The sequence below is a fragment of the Leucopleurus acutus genome (genome assembly GCF_964270905.1).
Source record: "Leucopleurus acutus genome assembly, chromosome: 16".
Classification (NCBI taxonomy): domain Eukaryota; kingdom Metazoa; phylum Chordata; class Mammalia; order Artiodactyla; family Delphinidae; genus Leucopleurus; species Leucopleurus acutus.
In genome coordinates this window covers 66,759,168-66,783,654 of record NC_139158.1, presented here as the reverse complement: position 1 = coordinate 66,783,654, position 24,487 = coordinate 66,759,168, and the positions used below count along the sequence as shown (strand labels likewise).

The window sequence follows — 24,487 nt, the reverse complement described above, 5'->3', positions numbered from 1 at the left end:
TTAGTGAGATCAGGTAGGAAAGGCAGACCCTGGGAAGCAGCTCTCTGAGCACCTCCCCAAAAGAGCCCTCAGAAGCCCAGAGTAGAGCTGGGGCAGATGATCACCGTGCAAGGGGATAAAATAATCAAATTTGGTACACTCACAGCATGAGGGAACCTTCTACATTTCATGTTCCAGAATAGAAAAAGACAGAAGAAGGGTATGCTCTAAGTAGGAAAGGGAGACAAAGGAAAGGGTTTACTCTAGGCCCCAGATTTTTCAGTCAACAGTTTCCAAGTACCTATTACTTGCTAGAAACATACCCCTGCAATTTCCCACCAATGCCCTCAAATCAAACATAAAATTCTTTGAGAATATTTCATTCTCTACAGCAGTGGCATACATTCTTCTGGTAATGGGTCCCCTGGAAGTCAATGTCCTTCAGAAAACATGTAAAGACCTGCCACTTACTGAGCATTTACTACACACTACTCATGAAATCACACAACTCTATGAAAATTAAATAATGCTATCCCTAATTCACAGATGAAAAAACTGAGGCATAGAGAGGTCTGCTGCTTCCCTGAGGCTTCACAACTATAACATGGTAGAGGTGGGTTTTGAGTCCACATCTGTTGGGCTCCAGGGACCATGCTCTTAACCATAGCATGTACTGCCCCTCACTAACCTATACATTATCCATGACATGTCCTGCTTTTCCCTATGCTGTATATTCTCCATGAAAAGATATCTAAGTCTACCATACAAATGAGAAACTTTAGCCACAGAAAACATATCTATATGAATGCAATGTAAATATTACAATCATAAATGCCATACTCATGAGTAGAATCAAGGATGGTTAGTCCTTTCCAATTAATTTCTATTAACTTTCATTTTCTACTTGCTCTGAAATCTGTTTGCCCAGCCAGCAGAGTTTAAGGATACACTTAAGCTTTAAAAAGTTCTATCCCTTAAACTAGTTTTTCTTCAAACTGGTAGCTTTGTTTAATTTTATCTTACAAAGCCTCATTCCAGCTCAATAAGTATCAGTGTTTTTCAAGAGGATATGGTCCTCCTCTGAACCAAGAGGCCCTGAAAATGGGAAGGCAGAAAGGATGCACCAGAATCGAACAAGGTACCTACAATGTGAAGGATGGGTGGATGCGACTGACTGTTAAAGTTGCCTCAATTTCCTTAGGATTTATAAGGAACCCCCCTAAGGATATCCTGATGTTCCCCCTGCCCCCAGCACCACCGCCCTAAAATAAGCACTCTCAAAAACGGACAGGAAAATTTGTGGCCCTGAACCAAGATGACGGAGTAGAAGGACGTGCTCTCACTCCCTCTTGTGAGAACACCAGAATGACAACTAGCTTGCTGGACAATCATCAACACAAAGACACTGGAATACCAAAAAAGATACCCCACATCCAAAGACAAAGGAGAAGCCGCAATGAGATGGTAGGAGGGGCACAATCACAGTAAAATCAGATCCCATAACTGCCGGGTGGGTGACTCACAGACTGGAGAACATTTATACCACAGAAGTCCACCCACTGGAGTGAAGGTTCTGAGCCCCACGTCAGGCTTCCCAACCTGGGGGTCCAGCAACGGGAGGAGGAATTCCTAGAGAATCAGACTTTGAAGGCTAGCGGGATTTGATTGCAGGACTTTAACAGGACTGGGGGAAACAGAGACTCCACTCTTGGAGGGCACACACAAAGTAGTGTGCACATCGGGTCCCAGGGGAAGGAGCAGTGACCCCAGGGGAGACTGAACCAGACCTACCTGCTAGTGTTGGAGGGTCTCCTGCAGAGGCGGGGGGTGGCTGTGGCTCACCGTGGGGACAAGGACACTGGCAACAGAAGTTCTGGGAAGTACTCCTTAGCGTGAGCCCTCCCAGAGTCCACCATTAGCCCCACCAAAGAGCCCAGGTAGGCTCCAGTGTTAGGTTGCCTCAGGCCAAACAACCACAGGGAGGGAATCCACCCCCACCTACCAGCAGTCAAGTGGATTAAAGTTTTACAGAGTTCTGCCCACCAGAGCACCAGTCAGCTCTACCCACCACCAGTCCCTCCCAACAGGAAACTTGCACAAGCCTCTCAGATAGCCTCATCCACCAGAGGGCAGACAGCAGAAGCAAGAAGAACTACAATCCTGCAGCCTGTGGAACAAAAACCACATTCACAGAAAGATGGACAAGATGAAAAGGCAGAAGGCTATGTACCAGATGAAGGAACAAGATAAAACCCCAGAAAAACAACTAAATGAAGTGGAGATAGGCAACCTTCCAGAAAAAGAATTCAGAATAATGATAGTGAAGATGATCCAGGACCTCAGAAAAAGAATGCAGGCAAAGATCGAGAAGGTGCAAAAAATGTTTAACAAAGACCTAGAAGAATTGAAGAACAAAAAAACAGAGATGAACAATAACTGAAATGAAAACTACACTAGAAGGAATCAATAGCAAAATAACTGAGGCAGAAGAACGAATAAGTGACCTGGAAGACAGAATGGTGGAATGCACTGCTGCGGAACAGAATAAAGAAAAAAGAATGAAAAGAAATGAAAACAGCCTAAGAGACCTCTGGGACAACATTAAACTCAACAACATTCGCATTATAGGGGTCCCAGAAGGAGGAGAGAGAGAGAAAGGCCCAGAGAAAATATTTGAAGAGGTTATAGTCGAAAACTTCCCTAACATGGGAAAGGAAATAGCCACCCAAGTCCAGGAAGCACAGCGAGTCCCATACAGGAGAAACCCAAGGAGAAACACACGGAGACACACAGTAATCAAATTGGCAAAAGTTAAAGACAAAGAAAAATTATTGAAAGCAGCAAGGGAAAAACGATAAATAACATACAAGGGAACTCCCATAAGGTTAACAGCTGATTGCTCAGCAGAAACTCTACAAGCCAGAAGAGAGCGGCATGATATACTTAAAGTGATGAAAGGGAAGAACCTACAACCAAGATTACTCTATCCAGCAAGGATCTCATTCAGATTCAATGGAGAAATCAAAAGCTTTACAGACAAGCAAAAGCTAAGAGAATTCAGCACCAGCAAACCAGCTCTACAACAAATGCTAAAGGAACTTCTCTAAGTGGGAAACTCAAGAGAAGAAAAGGACCTACAAAAACAAACCCAAAACAATTAAGAAAATGGTCATAGGAACATACATATCGATAATTACCTTAAACGTGAATGGGTTAAATGCTCCAACCAAAAGACACAGGCTAACTAAATGGATACAAAAACAAGACCCATATATATGCTGTCTACAAGAGACCCACTTCAGACCTAGGGACACATACAAACTGAAAGTGAGGGGATGGAAAAAGATATTCCATGCCAATGGAAATCAAAAGAAAGCTGGAGTAGCAATACTCATATCAAATAAAATAGACTTTAAAATAATGTTATAAGAGACAAGGAAGGACACTACATAATGATGAAAGGATCAATCCAAGAAGAAGATGTAACAATTATAAATATATATGCACCCAACATAGGAGCACCTCAATACATAAGGCAACTGCTAACAGCTAAAAAAGAGAAAATAGAGAGTAATACAATAATAGTGGGGGACTTTAACACCTCAATTACACCAATGGACAGATCAACCAAAATGAAAATAAATAAAGAAACAGAAGCTTTAAATGACACAATAGACCAGATAGATTTAATTGATATTTATAGGACATTCCATCCAAAAACAGCAGATTACACTTTCTTCTCAAGTGCACACAGAACATTCTCCAGGATAGATCACATCTTGGGTCACAAATCAAGCCTCAGTAAATTTAAGAAAACTGAAATCATATCAAGCATCTTTTCTGACCACAACAGTATGAGATTAGAAATCAATTACAGGGAAAAAAACGTAAAAACCACAAACACATGGAGGCTAAACAATACGTTACTAAATAACCAAGAGATCACTGAAGAAATCAAAGAGGAAATCAAAAAATACCTAGAGACAAATGACAATGAACACACAGAGAATCCAAAACCTATGGGATGCAGCAAAAGCAGTTCTAAGAGGGAAGTTTATAGCTATACAAGCCTACCTCAAGAAACAAGAAACATCTCAAACAAACAATCTAACCTTACACCTAAAGGAACTACAGAAAGAAGAACAAACAAAACACAAAGTTATCAGAAGGAAAGAAATCATAAAGATCAGAGCAGAAATAAATGAAATAGAAACAAAGGAAACAAGAGCAAAGATCAATAAAACAAAAAGCTGGTTCTTTGAGAAAATAAACAAAATTGATAAACCATTAGCCAGATTCATCAAGAAAAAGAGGGAGAGGACTCAAATCAATAAAACTAGAAATGAAAAAGGAGAGGTTACAATAGACACCACAGAAATACAAAGCATCCTAAGAGACTACTACAAGCAACTCCATGCCAATAAAATGGACAACCTGGAAGAAATGGACACATTCTTAGAAAGGTATAAGCTTGCAAGACTGAACCAGGAAGAAATAGAAAATATGAACAGACCAATCACAAGTAATGAAATTGAAACTGTGATTAAAACTCTTCCAACAAACAAAAGTTCAGGACCAGATAGCTTCCCAGGTGAATTCTATCAAACATTTAGAGAAGAGCTAACACCCATCCTTCTCAAACTCTTCCAAAAAACTGCGGAGGAAGGAACACTCCCAAACTCATTCTATGAGGCCACCATCACCCTGATACCAAAACCAGACAAAGATACTACAAAAAAAGAAAATTACAGACCAATATCACTCATGAATATAGATGCAAAAATCCTCAACAAAATACTAGCAAACAGAATCCAACAACACATTAAAAGGATCATACACCATGATCAAGTGGGATTTATCCCAGGGATGCAAGCATTCTTCAATATACGCAAATCAGTCAATGTGATACACCATATTAACAAATTGAAAAAGAAAAACCATCATCTCAATAGATGCCGAAAAAGCTTCTGACAAAATTCAACACCCATTTATGATAAAAACTCTCCAGAAAGTGGGCATAGAGGGAACCTACCTCAAAATAATAAAGGCTATATACGACAAACCCACAGCAAACATCATTCTCAATGGTGAAAAACTGAAAGCATTTCCTCTAAGATCAGGAACAAGACAAGGATGTCCACTCTCACCACTATTATTCAACATAGTTTTGCAAATCCTAGCCACGGCAATCAGAGAAGAAAAAGAAATAAAAGAAATACAAAGTGGAAAAGAAGAAGTAAAACTGTCACTCTTTGCAGATGACATACTATACATAGAAAATCCTAAAGATGCCACCAGAAATCTACTAGAGCTAATCAATGAATCTGGTAAGGTTGCAGGATACAAAATTAATGCACAGAAATCTCTTGCATTCCTATACACTAATGATGAAAAATCTGAAAGAGAAATTAAGGAAACACTCCCATTTACCATTGCAACAAAAAGAATAAAATACCTAGGAATAAACCTACCTAGGGAGACAAAAGATCTGTATGCAAAAACTATAAGACACTGATGAAAGAAATTAAAGATGATACCAACAGATGGAGAGATATACCATGTTCTTGGATTGGAAGAATCAATATTGTGAAAATGACTATACTACTCAAAGCAATCTACAGATTCAATGCAATCACTATCCAATTACCAATGGCATTTTTTATGGAACTAGAACAAAAAAATCTTAAAATTTGTATGGGGACACAAAAGACCCCAAATAGCCAAAGCAGTCTTGAGGGAAAAAAACGGAGCTGGAGGAATCAGACTCCCTGACTTCAGACTATACTACAAAGCTACAGTCATCAAGACAATATGGTACTGGCACAAAAACAGAAACATAGATCAATGGAACAAGATAGAAAGCCCAGAGATAAACCCACGCACCTATGGTCAACTAATCTATGACAAAGGAGGCAAGGATATACAATGGAGAAAAGACAGTCTCTTCAATAAGTGGTGCTGGGAAAACTGGACAGCTACATGTAAAAGAATGAAATTAGAACACTCCCTAACACCATACACAAAAGTAAACTCAAAATGGATTCGAGACCTAAATGTAAGACCGGACACTATAAAACTCTTAGAGGAAAACATAGGAAGAACACTCTTTGACATAAATCACAGCAAGATCTTTTTTGATCCACCTCTTAGAGTAATGGAAACAAAAACAAACAAATGGGACCTAATGAAACTTAAAAGCTTTTGCACAGCAAAGGAAACCATAAACAAGATGAAAAGACAACCCTCAGAATGGGAGAAAATATTGGCAAACAAATCAACGGACAAAGAATTAATCTCCAAAATATATAAACAGCTCATGCAGCTCAATATAAAAGAAACAAACAACCCAATCCAAAAATGGGCAGAAGACCTAAATAGACATTTCTCCAAAGAAGATATACAGGTGGCCAAGAGGCACATGAAAAGCTGCTCGACATCACTATTAGAGAAATGCAAATCAAAACTACAATGAGGTATCACCTCACACCAGTTAGAATGGGCATCATCAGAAAATCTACAAACAACAAATGCTGGAGAGGGTGTGGAGAAAAGAGAACCCTCTTGCACTCTTGGTGGGAATGTAAATTGATACAGCCACTATGGAGAACAGTATGGAGGTTCCTTAAAAAACTAAAAATAGAATTACCATATGATCCAGCAATCCCACTACTGGGCATATACCCAGAGAAAACCATAATTCGAAAAGACACATGCACCTCAGTATTCACTGCAGCGCTATTTACAATAGCCAGGTCATGGAAGCAACCTAAATGCCCATCGACAAATGAATGGATAAAGAAGATGTGGTACATATATACAATGGAATATTACTCAGCCATAAAAAGGAACGAAATTGGGTCATTTGTTGAGACGTGGATGGATCTAGAGACTGTCATACAGAGTGAAGTAAGTCAGAAAGAGAAAAACAAATATCGTATATTAACTCATATATGTAGAACCTAGAAAAATGGTACAGATGAACCGGTTTGCAGGGCAGAAGTTGAGACACAGATGTAGAGAACAAATGTATGGACACCAAGGGGGTAAGCCACGGGTGTGTGTGTGTGTGTGTGTGTGTGATGAATTGGGCAATTGGGATTGACATGTATACACTGATGTGTATAAAACTGATGACTAATAAGAATTTTTTAAAAAAATGGAAGGGAAAAAAGGGGAGACTCTGATAGGTTGCCATTCTCATCGGAGTATAACTTACACCCACACAACATTTTTTCTCACCTTTTTTTATGGACATATATATAAACAGACACACACATACATATACATATAGTATACAGTATAATACACACGCTATAATCTCTTCAATAAATGCACAAGAACATTATACTACAAGGTTTTTTGTTTGGTTTTAGTGTGATTTTTTACCCTTTACATTTGTCTTCATTCCCTACCCAAATAATTCACTTCCCTGAATAGATTAACCAACCTAACACTTCCTTGTGTATTTTGCTCCACCCCAACTCAGTCATATTAAAATAATTTATATACACACATAGCTAGGGACTATATACTTTTCTACATCTTTTTTCCATTCACCAGTACCTCATGAATATCCTTCCAATAAGATTCTTTTTAATGGCTGTGTAATATTCCATGATATGGTACAATTTATTCAGTCTCCCAATGATTTACATTTACTTCATTTCCCATATTTTGTCACCAGGAAATAATGATGCAATAAATATGCTTCCTTATATATCCTTAAGTAGTGGCCTTTTAATTTCTATGGAACAAGTTTCCAAGAGTGAAACAACTGGATCAAGGAGTATATGTATTTTTAATGTTAATAGGTCTTGCCAGATAGATTCCCAAGAAGCTGTAACAACTCCCATTTACATTAGGAATGGATTAGAGCCCTTCCCTCCTCTCACTCCCAATCTTTTGCCAAGAACCAGATTTATTTACACATTTATTTATTTGCCAATTTGGTAGGTATGAAATGCAATTTCATTATTCTAGCCAAATATATATTTTTTTATTTTATAACTTCTAGTTTTGAGTCTCGCTTAGGTGATTTCTCCCTCCTATCCCCTGTATCAGTGTTTTTCAAACTGTGGGTCATAAAATAAATGAAATAGATAATACTTTTTAATTATATGGAATAGAATATACAATAAAGGCACCACACACAGTAAAGGTAAGCAATGTTCTGTGAGACTTGTTTCATTTTTTATATATGCATATGTTCTGGGTCATAATGTAAAATACATAAAATATTTATTATACGTCTAGGTCCAGAAGTTTAAAGACATAACCCTAAAGTGTATAATGGAGTTACTAGATATCCATGCAAGATAATTCTTCACATTTAAGTTTTATATCACCTGGAATTTACTTCTACAAGTGGTATAGGAAAGATCCAATTTTATTTTCTTAGAGATGTATAGTAAGCTGTGTCAACATCATCTATTAAAAACACATCCTTGGGCTTCCCTGGTGGCGCAGTGGTTGAGAATCTGCCTGCTAATGCAGGGGACACGGGTTCGCGCCCTGGTCTGGGAGGCTCCCACATGCCGTGGAGCAACTAGGCCCGTGAGCCACAACTGCTGAGCCTGCGCGTCTGGAGCCTGTGCTCCACAACAAGAGAGGCCACGATAGTGAAAGGCCCGCACATCGTGATGAAGAGTGGCCCCCGCTTGCCACAACTAGAGAAAGCCCTTGCACAGAAACGAAGACCCAACACAGCAAAAATAAATTAATTAATTAACTCCTACCCCCAACATCTAAAAAAAACAAAAAAAACACATCCTTACAACTACGCCCATGTGCTGCAACTACTGAGCACGCATGCTGCAACTACTGAAGCCCACGCGCCTAGAGCCCGTGTTCCACAACAAGAGAAGCCACCACAATGAGAAACCCACGCACCTCAACGAAGAGTAGACCCCACTCGCCACAACTAGAGAAAGCCCATGCACAGCAACGAAGACCCAATGCAGCCAAAAAACAAAAAAATAAAAGCACGTCCTTTCCCACTGACCTGAAATACCAATTTTGTCATATATTAGACTCTCATTTATATAGGAATCTATTTACAAATCTGTTCTGTTCAACTATTTGTCTATTCCTATGCTAACGCCATATCGATTTTTAAAAATTAATTAATTTTTATTTTTGGCTGCATTGGGTCTTTGTTGCTGCGTGCCGGCTTTTTCTAGTTGTGGTGAGCGGGGGCTACTCTTTGTTACGGTGCACGGGCTTCTCATTGTGGTGGCTTCTCTTGTTGCGGAGCATGGGCTCTACGCGCGCGGGCTTCAGTAGTTGTGGCTCGTGGGCTGTAGAGTGCAGCCTCAGTAGTTGTGGTGCACAGGCTTGGTTGCTCCGCAGCATGTGGGATCTTCCTGGGCCTGGGCTAGAACCCACGTCCCCTGCATTGGCGGATTCTTAACCACTACGCCACCAAGGAAGTCCAGCCATAATGATTTAAATTCAGTGGCTTTATAGAATGTTTTAACATCTGAAAAGGAAGCCCCCTTTACTTTGACTACTCTTTTTCAAAACTTTATCAGCTACTCTCAGGCATTTACTCTTTTATATAAAAGTTATGACTTTATCCAATTAAAGAAAAAAACCTTGCCTAAAATTCTAATTGAAATTGCTATCCACGTTCCCAGTTTTACCTTCTATGGCCACTTTCCCACCCCATCCTCCAAGCTATGACCCAAAGAACTACTGATGATTGCTCAAAACCGACAAGTTTGTTCATACCCCTGTATTACTGCTCATGCTGTTCCCCACCTCTTTCCACCTTATGAAGTCTTCACACTTCAAAGCACAGCTCAAATGTCCTCTTTGGTAAAACTTTTTTTTGACTCCTCCAGTCACCGCTCTTCACCAGCTCTGAGTGCCTACTACAGGCTATTCATATTAAGCTTCACGTTTGGTTATTCGTTAGCTTTGTAAAGATATCTTCACCACAAGTGTGTCAACCTTTTTTGAGGGGAAGCCTCACTTCCTGAATCTTTGAGAAGTCCTAGGCACACAGTGAATACTGAATGTTTCAGAATGCCAAGGTTTATCAATGGGAAAAAGGAAGATGTTAGAAGGTGTTCCCTTTATGCCACTGAAGGAAGTCCAAAATTTTGCATGTTGTATACATATAAAAATTGAAAATGTCCATTTGCTTTAAGCTATTTATTAGTATAAAAAAAGTAGTTGGATGGTTTTCAAATATTCAAGGAATATTTAAATAATATTTAGCGGCCATTTCGGATAATACATTATTGGAGGGAAAAATATGTTTTAAAAAAAAAAAAAAGACAAGCTAGCTCTCAAACTCCACTGTATACATAAGAATCATTGGGGTGGGGGCCCTTTGGTTTAAAATGTAGATTTCAAAACTCCATCCCTAAAAAGCTCAATTCTGTAGGTCTGGGTTAGGGCCTGGGAATTTGCATTTTTAAGAAACAGCTACCACCCTTCCCAATTCTGAAGTAAAGACAGGAGTATCTTTCTTGAAAAAAACACTATGAAAGACCAATCAAAACAGGATTAATAGCTCTTAAATTCTTCTTAAAATTTTTAAAAAGTTTTTAAATGTAAGAGATTTAAATTCTTCAAATCTATTAATGTTTAAATGATGACATGGAAGAAAATGAAATAAATGCTTCAAGAAACATGTAAGGTAGGGACTTCCCTGGCGGCCCAGTGGGTAAGACTCTGCGCTCCCAATGCAGGGGGCCTGGTTTCAAACCCTGGTCCAGGAATCAGATCCTGCATGCATGCCGCAACTAAGAAGTCCGCATGTCGCAACTAAAGATGCCACGTGCCCCAACTAAAGAGCCCACATACTGCAACTAAGACCGAGAGAAAAAGTTGAACTAAAATATTTAACACATGTAACAGAAAAATACAGCTGCTAAATTTCAACAGAATACATAAAAGACAAAAAATAATAAGACAAAGATGTACCTTATAATTACAGTTGTCCCTTGGTATCCACGGGGAACTGGTTCGAGGACCCTCCAACAATACCAAAATCACAGATGCTCAAGTCCCTTATATAAAAGTATGTGGCATATAACCTAGGCACATCCTCCCATATACTTTAAATCATCTCTAGATTATTTATAATACCTAATACAATGTAAATGCTATGTAAATAGTTGTAAGTACAATATAAATGCCGTGTAAATAGCTGCCTACATACAGCAAATTCAGGTTTTTCTTTTTGGAACTTTCTGGATTTTTTCCCCCCAAATATCTTTGATTCATGGTTGGTTGAACCTGCAAACGCAGAACCCACTAACAGAAAGGGTCAACTGCAGAGGCAAATTAAACAATGAAGAGAAAATGAACACTGGAAACAAACATAAAAAAAAATCAAAGAAACACAAAGTAAAGTAACTAAGGCATCATTTTGTAAATATTAAACTAGCAAAATGAGTGATAAAAACTCACTCTGATTTAGGAGGTAAGGCCAACAGGACACACTCAAGAGTTTAGGGCAATGATTTTCAATTAAAAAAAAAAAAAAAAGGACTGCCCCCCCAGGGTATTTTGGAAATATTAAGTGCACTTTTGGTTAACGCAACAACTGGGGCATGTTACTGGTATTTATGGGCAGATCCAGGATATCTAGACATCCTGTAACCCAGGTGACAGTCCTGCACAATGAATAATTTTGCTACATTTCACCTGACTTTCTAATGTCTGCCAGAAAATCATTCTGTTCTTAATTGTCTAAGGCTAAAAATCTAACTTCATTTTACTCATAAATACAAAATATTTTGTGCTATTTTAATATACACTTAATTTTCCAGTAACACAATTAACCATGCAAACCGAGGAAAGATTCAACTTTTTTATGTTTGGAACCTTACCATACCAAGAATTGTTCACCATTTCAGAACAATCACATCACCAAAGGCCATACTTTTTGTGGTGTCTGAGTTGTTAATACCACACACTGCTGTCAGGAACACAATCACAAGAACTACATGCTACTTACTTAGCCCTTATTTCAAAATGTCAAATATAAAGTGCCATATTACTGTCTTACTTCTCAGTTATAAGTAGACACAAGCATCTGACCATTTTGTTATGTCCTCTAGTATAGCTCTACCTGAGCATTTTTACCGAAATACCAATTTTATTGGAAGGATAGTAATTTATGGTTTTCATTTGTTATTGTTAGTTTCAGAGATTTTTAAAAAATTCTATGTGTTGGTAGGTTATATATTATCTGTTAATTTCAGGATACTGAAGCAGTCATTACCAATATTAGGTCTGGGAAGGATGAAAACCTCCAGTCTAGGAAACCAAACATGGGGTGAAGTGGGTAGGGTGCACGTTGGGGCAAATTAGAGAATTAAGGTTCTCTTTAAAGGACACAATCACTACTCAGCCCTAGCCAACTATTACCTTGAAGGAATGTAGACCCCAGTGCTGTCTGATAATCCAGTTTTTCAAGAGACACAGAAAATCTGGACATCTCAGTGAAGTCCACTCTTTAAATGTTGGCAACTAATTCAAGTTTAAAAAAAAAAAAAACAGGATGTAAGCTAAAAAGAACTCATCTATGGGTCAATTTACACCTCTGATCAAAGATAAAGGCATATGCTAGTTTTGGTAACTGAATTAGCATGATTCTTGTGGAGGGAAGGTAGGGAGGCATACACTATGAATGAGCCATTGCTGCCCTGAAAGTCACCCTAACCCACCTCTGCTCCAGGGTCTGGGCTTATAACCCAACTATGGAAGTCCTATAACTTCATTTTGTTTCATGTTTGTTGCTGTTAGGAAAAAAGAAGATGAGGGCAGAGTGTAATGTCACAGATTTGGCAGGGTAAGTCCCGTTGGGTCCAGTTTTGTCACTGGCCAGCCTAGACTTAAACACGCAAATAAGAACCTCCTCTTGCTGTTGCAGCTCAGGCTGTCCAAAGCAACCCAGAGATCTCAGAGAACATCTGTAGTTTCAAGAACCAGAATTGTTTCACAGCCTAGGTCCTCCTGGGCAAAGATGTTCATATGTGCATCAACCTTTCAGGATAGCACCATGGCAAAACCCTGATGGGCCTTGATTGCCTAGTCCACTTGCCATGGAATTGTTTGTAGCTCTATCCTGCCGATAAATTGACACACTTGTAAGGCACCTCAGCCTAATGCCATTTTTCTAACCATTCACCCAAGGATAGCACGAATGTTTTGCCAATACATAGTGGGAGACATAGTAATATCAGGTGCTTTGACCCAGTAATACCACTTAATTTATCCTGATAAACAACTCAATAGAAAAATGCATGAGGCATTCATTCACTGTAGTGAATTGCACATAAGATGGGGAAGTGATCAGAATTTAACTGTCCATCAATAATGGAATACCTTCACAATTAGGGCATATTAACTCTATATACTATAATGTAGCCATTAAACACAGAGATGAGAAGCATGAAAACAAACAGGAGACTGGTTAAGAGCCAGGACTCTGGAACTAGACTTCTTAGATTCAAATCCCAGTTCCACCACCTGCAAGTTGGAAAATCCTGCAAAAGTTGCTCTATCTCTGTGTCTGAGCATCCTCATCTGTTAAATGGAGATAACAGTAGGGTAACAGCCTACTTTGGAGTTGTGATTAGAGAATCAAGACATGTAAGATGTTTGGTCCTATCTAGTCCATAGTAAGCAATCAACAAACGATAGCTCTTATGGAGGAAGAATACTATGAATCATCAGATTGGAGATTTGAAATTAACTTAGTAAAAACTGAGGGCAGAGAATGAGAGAAAGTTTAACTTTATCATAGGAATAATACAAAAGGAACTGAATTCCTATTAAAGAAATTTGACGGAAGTATCTAAGACAGGCTGAAGGGACAGCAGAAAAGCAGACTCCAGTGTCTCTAATATATTGAGGAAGGGGAGGGCAGGAAGGATGGGAACATTGCAGGGAGGGTTGGGCACTGTGGTAAGATACTGAAGTCAGATGGTTGAGAGCTTTGACTGCTGTGTTAGGATCCTATGAGTCTCCTTCCCAGCTAGGCTCTGTTGGCTATCAACTTGAGCTGCGAGCAGGGAAGTCTCCACTTTCAATACTCCAGAAGTGATAGGAGGAAAGCAAAGATGACAGTGCTACCCTGCAGATCACTTAATCGCCTTCCCAACTCTGCATGTATCCATTTTCTAGGTAATCTCTGGATGTTTCTACTATCAGGTCACTGTGTGCTGGGTAACAGTTTATGACTTGTAGGTACTACCACAAAGTAACATGAAGGTTTGGTCTAATTGACAAACTACCAAAATGATCAATGCAGTGGTAGACACACCAAGACCACAGCTTGGCATTAATTACATCAATTAACTCAGCCAATATTTATTACATGCCTTCTATACACCAAGCACAGGGACTATAATAATGAATAAACATCATCCTTGCTCCCAAGGAGCTTCAAATCTAATTACAGAGAACAGGTTTTTTTTAACTTTATAAATTTGTACATCAGTCATTTCATTAAACAAACATTTATTAAACACCTGCTATGTGTCAGGTATTGTCCTAACATGTAGGGAGGCAGATATGAATAGGACACAATGGCTGCCCAAAAGAAAGTTTCATAGTGAAGAAGACAAGAGAAATCCATGATGAATAAATCCATGATACAGCAGTATTCAACATGGTAACTGACGTGATGAGTTACGAAGGTGGCATCCTACAACAGAAAAACTATTGCAGATCTTGCTTGATAACAATGTACCTTTGCATAATTGATCATTTTCAAAGAGCTTTCACATATTATTTCATTTCAGTTCAATAACAAGCCTAGAAATTTAAGCAAGACAGATGTCACTAGCCTCTACAACTTGCTCAGGGTCACATCAAGTAACAGTAGAGCTGGGACAAGAAACTCCACCTCTTGCCTTGAAGTCCAACGCTCCTTCTTTGGTTCTGACTCCGTACCTCACCATATGACCTTGGACAAATCACTTGGCATTTCTTTGTCATAGGTTCCTCACCTGTAAAACAGGGAGAATACCTGCAGTACCTCGCTAAAGCGACTTAGGAAAAGGATCAAATAAAACAACGTAAGTCAACATACTTTGAGCTGTACAAATGCAAGGTACACACTATCAGGCATGCCTTGTTTCTCTTAGGAAAAATAGGGTACAGGGTGCCAAAACACTGAATAAATCAACTGAGTAAATAAATGCTGGATTTTAAGGTGCATAAGTACATTCAAGGTCATCCATATAACCTTTACAACTAATAAAGGCAAAAGGAACATATTTCATATTTCTGTTGTAGTCCTATTGACCCCCAAGGCAAATATCAATCAAGCTTGGCCAAAAAGGAATGTATTCACCTGTGCACCAGATTTGTTAAGGAACCTATCAAACACCTGAGTTACAAGAAAAGGAGACAGGTTCTGCCTGCATTCCTCCCCAAAAGTGAAAACAGGTAGTTTTTGCTAGTCTGTCCAAAAAAGTATGGATACCCTGCCTGCTCCCACCCCCACCACAGTTCTCATCTTTTATGCCTCAGACTTGCTCTAACACAGCAGCCATAACCACATGTTACTTAAATTTAAATTAAATTATAAATTCAGTTCCTTAAACTAGTCACATTTCAAGTCCTCAATATCACATGTGGTTAACTGCTACCACATTAGACAGTGCAGATATAGAACAGTTCCATCATTGTAGAAATTTCTATTTGACAGAGCTGCCTTAGATACTATACTTTTACTTTTATTACAACCCTGACTAGACTATAGATTCCTGAAGGAAAGGGGCTGTGTCTTATTTATCTTAATATCCCCAGTTTATATAGCAAAGTACATGTCATACTACAAGCACTCATTATATATCTAACTTAATATCTCAAACATAGCAGACTACTCTGTCCACTTCCCCCATCCCCAACACACACACACACACAACAACAAAAATAAGAAACAAGACATCCTCTCACATGAGGGTGGAAGGGGATACTGAGTCCAGAGGAAGGAGACCTGCATTCTCTTCTTAGATGTGCTACAGCCAACCATGTAGTCTTGGGCAAGCTACCTATTTTCTGCATCTAAAACTCAAACTCCATGTACCTTAATTCTAAAACGTTTAATCGTCTTGCACCAAAGAAAATCATGTATTCTATCGAAAAGCCCTTTACACATGTCAGGGAACACATCTGCTAACACTGATGGGTACCTCAAATTAAAAAGAATCCATTTCTAGGGCTCAGGCTATCATGATTAGAGTCATTTTTGGTCTTTAACTGAGCATGTGTAGTTTTCCACCTTTTCTGGGGGATCAAACTAGAGACTTAAACCTCAGGCTTGAAGATTGAGTTTCTTCCATGTGCTGAGGCCAGAACTGGATACTCTGCCCATATCTGATCAGAGAAACAAGGGCAAGTTTCTTGAGTATCTGAATTTAACATAAATTATCCCATCAGTTTCTACATTAGCCTTAGCCTAAAATTTGAGTAAACAGTACAAAACAGAACCAAGAAAACTCTTTCTATAACAATCTGTATGATGTAAAGAATGTCATTACGTGAAATGTGTTTCTTATTCAGTCCACATACTTTACCATATTTAACTACTATAGAAAATATTTATTGTCCAAAAACCTCTTCATAATGACCTTCACACGCATACTCACTCACTCACTTTTATAAACCTTACGTGGTTTTAAGACCAGCCAAGAACAAATATAATCTGAACTACCGGGCTGCCTTCCTTTATAATTTGTAAATATGTTGGGCAACAGCAGTTCAGGCATTCTGTAATAAATCTATACTAAGTTTGTCAATTCCTCTGACATCAAGGTTTTAATCTTTATTAAGTACTTCTTAAGTCATCTCTCCTGGTAACAGGATGAACTACTACCAACAGCACTTCCATCTACTAGTATTTACCAAGTACCAGCAAGGTAACAACATTTAGTGGATGACAGCTAAACACTAGTTTGGATGGCACAGTGTTTAGTAGGGTACACATGCAAAGGCCTAAGGGCAATAAAAAGGTTTCCACTACAGAACTGATTGTATCTGACTGTGATAAAACTAGATATTAAAAATCAACCAGGCTTCCCTGGTGGCGCAGTGGTTGAGGGTCTGCCTGCCAATGTGAGGGACACGGGTTCGAGCCCTGGTCTGGGAGGATCCCACATGCCGTGGAGCAACTAGGCCCGTGAGCCACAATTACTGAGCCTGCGCGTCTGGAGCCTGTGCTCCGCAACAAGAGAGGCCGCGATAGTGAGAGGCTCGTGCACCGCGATGAAGAGTGGCCCCCACTTGCCGCAACCAGAGAAAGCCCTCGCACAGAAACGAAGACCCAACACAGCCATAAATAAATAAATAAATAAATAAATAAATAAATAAAATTTAAAATAAAAGAAAACATCATGAAATCTTACTATATGATACAATATGGTAAGAAGTCATTAAATAAAAAAAAATCAACCAATGTTGACTGCACATAGTTAGTCTTCCCTAGTGTCTCGCCAGTTGTAAGAACTCAATGTGTTTATTTAACTGCTGAATGAAAAGTTAACGAAACTAACTAGAGTATTTTCAAGCAAAAAGCACAAAACTCTGTAGAGCAAGAACTACCAAACACCTTTTACAAAGGTGGAAATAGAGAAGAATTGGTTTGCAGCATGCAGTCTGTGACATAAAAGGGACACAAACATTCCATTCAGTAAAACCTTTGTGAGTCTCTATGTCAAAGAACTGGGAGGAATACAGAGATGAGAAAACATTGCTCAGTTGCTCACAATCTAATAAAATACAGAAATACAACACAGTAAAATCACTGGTAAAGTCCATTATGATGATGCTAAAGAGCAAACAGGAAAGACCCAAGGTGGTTGGGAGTGAGAGGTGTGAGGGTCACAGAGGCTTCTTGAACGCTGGGAGTTACGCAGCCAGAGATGGGAAGAAAAGGCTACATGCATGTGTGTAAGAAACAGCAGAAGTGTGTGTGTCTGGGCGGAGCAGGGAGAAAGCACAGAGGACAGAGTAGGCAGAGAACAACATATTCAAACAAGACCCAGAGATCAGAGACACTATAACCATGAGTACTGTGTATCCAGGAAAATTGCAAACTAACAGTTTTGCATGAGATGCACGCACTTTAAAAGGTCCAGCTGACTCACAAATCCTGCAAAGAAAGTTACTTCCCACCCCCAACAGGCTTTCACAAGGTGTAGTAGTCCGTGGGCCTAATGAAAAGATCTCTGCAGGTGGAAACTGCATTTTAAACAAACTCCCAGAAAATTCTCTTACACACTTAAACTGGAGAAACACAAACGTTTTACCGAGATGCAGAATTATCTACAGTAGCAGTTCCCAAACTTTGCTGCACACTGAATTCATGTGGGGATCTTCAAGAAATACTGCTGTATGGCTTCCCCCACCGACCCCACTCCCAAACACGGTGATTTAATTGGCCTGGCTCTGCTACGTGGGCATCAGGAATCTTTAAAAGCTGCCCCAGGTGATTTCTACGTGCAGCGAAGTTGGAGAGCCACTGACCTAATTGTCAACAACTTGAATCTCGAGTCAAATTTACCAGCTCCGTGACCTTGGGCAAAGAAGTCACCTAACCATTCAGGGCCTCAGTTGCCTCGTCAGTAAGATGGGGATAATCATCCTCCCTTACCGGACTGTTGTGAAGTTAGATGGGGTGAACGTAATGGTCTGGCACAATGGCCGGCGTATAGTAAGCGCTTAACAAGAGCTAGTTGTTTATTCTCATTATTAACTCTTCCTCCTCCGACAATCACCGTGCAACGGGCAGCATCGTCCCCACAGAGCGACAGCCACTCGACCAACCTTTCTGCTGGACCAGATTCTTCGCCAGAGTTGTCTAGCTCCGCTCCAGACCCGCCCCCTCCCCCAGGCTGCCGGGAAAGAGCTTCGCCCGGCCGGGGCAGCTCTCAAGGGCCACCCCGGGTTTGAACAGACCCGACAGAAGCCGCCGACTCCACAACCAAGCTCCCACGGACCCCGTGGGTCCCCCCCAAAATGAGATGCGCTTCCGAAGGGCCCCTGGAGCCACCGGGGCCGAGAAACAAGGCTTAGCCATCCCTAGACCGCCCGGAGGGGAGGAGAGGGGAGGATCCGGCCGCGACGGGGAGGGCCGCCCGGTTACCTGAGGCGACGGGCGGGGCCCGCATTGCTGGGGCGGGCGCCGCCGCCGCCGGCCGCACTCGGCCTTCCGCCTCACGCCACCCGCGCCATAGGCCCGGCGCTTTCGCTGCCCCGGCCGGCTGTCCTCAAGCGGTCGCTCCGTCCACCCGTCAGCGACTCTCCCAGGGCGCCCGGGTCGACGAAGGCCACTCGGGCCGGCCGGCTGTGCTCTGCTCAGGCAACTTCCGACTGCCAGAGGCGGCAGCGTCAAATAACTCCCCGAGCCTAGAGGATCACTGCGCGTGCGCGGCGCGCCTGATCAGAGACTTGTGTGGGGCCGAGGCGGTGGCGTCAAATAATTCCCAAGACACGGAGCCGGAAGCTGCGCGTGCGCAGCTATCCCAGGTCGCCGCGCGCGGGGTATAGTCCCGCCTCCCTTTCCGGAGGAGCAGGAGGGGTGAAGTGACGGACTCTCCTACATCATCGCAATACAGGCGTGGAGGCGGTCCACATGCATCCCTATGAAACAGTTGGGACTCTGCCTGTTTTGGATGCGGCCGGAGTAAGGGTCTTCTCTGCAAGATTCTGGCTCCCACTCAGGTTCTAGGAATTTCTCACACCATTACAGCACCCTTCCTTTGAAATGTTGTCCTTTACCCGCCGGCCCCTTATATTGATAGCATTATGAGCAATGTTCAGTTCCAGGCCAGATGTGTGTTACAAAGATGAATCGGACATCAGATTCAGAGCCTGTCATTAAGGAGCTGAGTCTGATATAGGCGATAAGACATTATTAATAGTAGTAATAATAGCAAGAGCTACCGGTTTGAGCACCTACAATGCACCACACATTTCGTAAACAGTACCACTTCCAATCATTTGGTTTCAGCTTCAACGAAGAAAATGATAAATACCATTAGAGAGATACAGCTCAAGTCCCTTGGGAGTGTAAAGGAGGAAACTTGGGCTGAGAAAGAAGAGGAGGGAGAACCTGGCCTTGAGACTGTCCTTGATATTCAGAGAGGAAGGGATCAGGATAGTAGTGCTGAAGTCACGGTGTCTGAAAAGAGCAGAACGGAGCAAAGAAGATGCTGACTCCTCCTCCTTACCCTCAGTTAGAAGAGACCATGGAGGAAGGAGTAACAAGGGAACTAGTACCCTCATGGGAAAAAAAAAAAAAATAAGAGTGTTTCCTCAATATTTTGTCTCCTCCCCCCGATACACACACATACATACCCAGGAAAGTAACTAGAGGAGAGAAAAGGAAAAGGAAGAATGTTCCAGGACAAGAACAGGCTATATCCAGGATACTTTGTGGATCGAAGCAATACATTTCAATTAAACGCAGTGTGGCACATGTTGTAAGAGGCTCTCAATATTTATTCCAATCACTTATCCCTTGCCTTTCCAAACTACAGAGGCTGGAAAGCAAAGCACACAGTTCCCACCTTCCCTTGCAGCTAGAAGTGGCAATAAGACAAAGTCCTGGCCAATAAGATGTAGGCAGAAGTCCCAAGGGACAGCTTCCCTTCCACAATAAAAAGGAACTCTTTGGAGAAGTTTGTGACCTTCACCCTTCCCCTACTTCATGCTTGGAATTAAGGCACAACACCTGGAGGTGCAGCAATCATCTTGAGACCATGAGGAGGATTGTGCTAAGGAAGATGAAATAAAAGGACAAAAGAAGCCTGGTACCTTAGGTCATACTCAAGCAGCTGCACAAACCCTGGACTGCCTTCCTGTTTTATGAGGGGGGGAAAAATCTTTTTTAGACCACAGTTTGTCAAGTTACCTGTTACTTTCAACCAGATTCATTCCTAACATAATAAATATGGAACATCTGTAATATGTCAGACAGGTAAGGAGCTGATAATGGAGGTGATAGCTTAGAAGAGCAATGGGTGATGGGAACTGGAAAAATGACAGACACAGAGGACTGGGAGGCTGTCAAAGCTTTTAGGGAGATGATAAAAGTACATCTATCTCCCACCTGATGACTTTAATTCATTCCTGAAAATTCTGCCTCTAAGTGAAAAGCTGATAAATGAAAAAAATATATATTTCCATTATTTTTTTTGATTTTATTTATTTAATTTATTTATTTTTGGCTGCATTGGGTCTTCGTTGCTGTGCGCAGGCTTTCTCTAGTTGCAGAGAGCGGGGGCTACTCTTTGTTGTGGTGTGCAGGCTTCTCATTGTGGTGGCTTCTCTTGTCAAGGAGCACGGGCTCTAGGCACATGGGCTTCAGTAGTTGTAGCACGTGGGCTCAGTAGCTGTGGCTCACGGGCTCTAGTGCACAGGCTCAGTAGTTGTGGCGCACTGGCTTAGTTGCTCCATGGCATGTGGGATCTTCCCGGACCAGGGCTCGAACCCGTGTCCCCTGCATTGGCAGGTGGATTCTCAACCACTGCACCACCAGGGAAGCCATTCCATTAATTTTAATGGGAAAAAGATAGGTGTTCAATTCCAACCCAAGACACCTAAATATTTTTAACAGACAAAAATGTAGCAATGGAACAATGGAAACAAAAATCATATAAGCAATAAATAATTTAAAATTAAGAATATGGCTTCTGCGGGGGGGAAGGATAGTTAGGGGGTTTGGGATTGATATGTACACACTGCTATATTTAAAATGGATAACCAACAAGGACCTACTGTAGAGCTCAGGGAGCTCTGCTCAATAATATGTAACAACCTAAATGGGAAAAGAATTTGAAAAAGAATAGATACATGTATACGTGTAACTGAATCACTTTGTGGGACTTCCCTGGAGGTTCAGTGGTTAAGACTCTGCGCTCCCAATGCAGGGGGCACGGGTTCGATCCTTGGTCGGGGAACTAAGATCCCACAGGCCACATGGTGTGGCCAAAAAATAAATAAATAAATGAAACTGAATCACTTTGCTGTACACCTGAAAATAACACAATACTGTTAATCTACTATACTCCAATATAAAATAAAATGCTAAAAAAAAAGAATGTGGCTTCTACATAAAGAATGTAATGTATAAGGACTAATGTACTGACCAAGAAGACAAGATTTAATATTAGGTGAGGGGTGGTGGGTGGAGGAAAGATACAAGTGAGCAGTCATTTTTTAAAGGTGATATTATATTTCTGCATCTTTTTCTTTTCCAATTTTTAAAAAATTTTTCAGGGTTTCTCTTAAACCAACATAAAAATAAAGTTACAACACACACAAAACACCTTGAGGGAAAATTAAACATCAGAACACTTTGAAACATATGCGAAAATTGTGCATGCACAATAGACTGAAAAGACATATGAAATGCTATACAGAATAAAACATTTGGATTCTCCAAACAGGGCACAATTCAAATCTGTTCTACATTGTAAATTCTCACTATAAAAGTAGAATGAATTGGGGAATTGTCTTCATCTGAAACTGTACTGTCAGAATAATCACTTTGTATCATGTACCTAATTACTGTGTATTAAATAAAAGGTATTGCATTTGAAAAACGAAAAAAAAGGGAGCAGTTGTATCAACCTTATGTGGCAGACGTTTTTCCTGAATTGACCTCACCAATATATATAATCCATCCCCCAGTTCTTCTTACAATGTAACCAACATCTTCCCACTGAGAGATGGATCCATATTTCCTCTCCTTGAGTCTGGTTGGCTGCTGTGACTGTTCTGGCCAATAGGGCAGAAGTAATGCTTGGCGACTTCTGGGGCTAGGTCATTAAGAGGAGTCAGCTTCCACCTGGCTTACCCCCTTTTGCAATGCTCACCCTCAGTACCCAGTCACCATACTGGGAGGAAGCTCAGACCACATGAAGAGAGCATGTGGAGATGTTCCAGCTGACAACCTGAGACAACCTGTCTCAGCTGACAACATCAATGGCCAGACATGTGAGTGAGGAAGGCTTCAGATGATTCCAGTCCCCAGGCTTCAAGCCAACTTACCTGAAAGCAAGCAAAGTAGAGACAAGATAACCCCAGCCCAAATAGCAGATTCATGAGCAAAATAAATATTGTCATTGTTCTAAGCCACTAAGTTTTCGGGTAAATTGTGTGGAACCATAGTAAATGGAACAGTTTTCAAAAGCCATAATTGAGAAAAGTGTTTAACTGAACAGATGTATGAGAGGTATGTCATCTGTAGCCAGTTTTTTTCCTTTTCTTCCTTTTTCAGTTGTGCAGAACTAGCTTGGTGTGGATAATGGTTGAGAAGATCCACTTCTATTTCTCCTGAACCTAATGCAATACTAGCACAGTGTATGTGCTCAATGAACATTTGTTGGATGGATGGGTGAGTGGCTGGAAGATTCATTGGCTCAGTGTTGAACCCAGTTTCTTGCTGTACCGGTAAGTCTTAGTGAATAATATCCAGTGGTAGAGGTAGAAAATATCAATTAGATCTAGGTAAGAGGTCCCCTGCCCCAGACCTTTTGCCTCAAATGGTACTGCATTTTGGATTGGTATTCCCCAAAATTTTCTGAGTGCCCCTCCAAGGCCACCAATGCCATCTTGGCCAGGTGCCCCAATCCAGACCAGGCCCCATGTGGGTCCTATTGGCCATAACTTTCTACCTTGAAATCTTTTAAGTCTCACTTCAGTGGTTGGGGCTGGCCAGAGGTGCCGTCTAGGAACAGCTACCCCGTCCCAGACCATGTCCATCCCGGGTGCGTCTCATTCTCCATTTCTTTTCTTTGAAGAACTCTTCAACCCTCTATCTTACCCCCACCCCTCTCTCACTTATGTGTGGGGTTGCCCAGATGCCCTGAGATACTCCAGGACTCATGTCATGGAGCCCCATAACCAGCTCTGGTTCCAAGAGGACAGCCAGGCAAGGACCTCACTCTTGCTATCGGATACAGTAGTTCTTTCACCCTTTGTGCAAGATTGGGCTGCCAAAATAGTTTTAGCATGATTTTGATGATTCTCACTCACTTTGGAACCAGGCTAGGTTTAAGATTGTGAGCCACCAACAATGCATTGCAGACGCTTGAGCTGCAAGTGTGGACCCAGGTATTGGCTTGCACTTCTCTGTTCAGACCACAGTGCCCCTCTGACCTATTAAGCCAGGGAAATGGGAGAAAAGGGCAGCAGATGTCCTTTACTCTGGGTGTTCTGCTGTCCCTTCCCCAGCTAGCCCCCAGGGTGGTCACCTCACTCCCTTTGGTAGAAGCAGCCATGCCTGTTTCCTCCAAGGACTTTTGAGATGTTGATCTGCAATGCCGATGTGCTCTTTCCATCGATGTACTTTTCATGCCTCCAACCAGTGTAATGACATGGTGCTCTCATCTGTCTTAAGCCATGGAGAACAAGGGATGGATGTATCTTGTACGAAGGGGGCCACTCTTCTCACTCTGCTCACAGGCCCCTTTCCTGTGCTCCTGCTGGTGTGGTGTGTGGAAGGCAGGACTGTGGTCAGCATTGAAAGCAA

General features: G+C 41.1%; 1 protein-coding gene across 2 annotated transcripts in view; it reads right to left on the bottom strand.

Annotated features, from left to right (window-relative positions):
• Positions 1 to 19,281, bottom strand: part of RALGAPB (Ral GTPase activating protein non-catalytic subunit beta) — a 100,366-nt gene extending 81,085 nt beyond the window's left edge. For both annotated transcript variants that reach the window (XM_082857417.1, XM_082857418.1), the window contains exon 1: positions 19,094 to 19,281. The gene's annotated coding sequence lies outside the window, so the exon portion shown is untranslated. The remainder of the gene's footprint in view (positions 1 to 19,093) is intronic.
• Between the last annotated feature and the right edge of the window lie 5,206 nt (positions 19,282 to 24,487).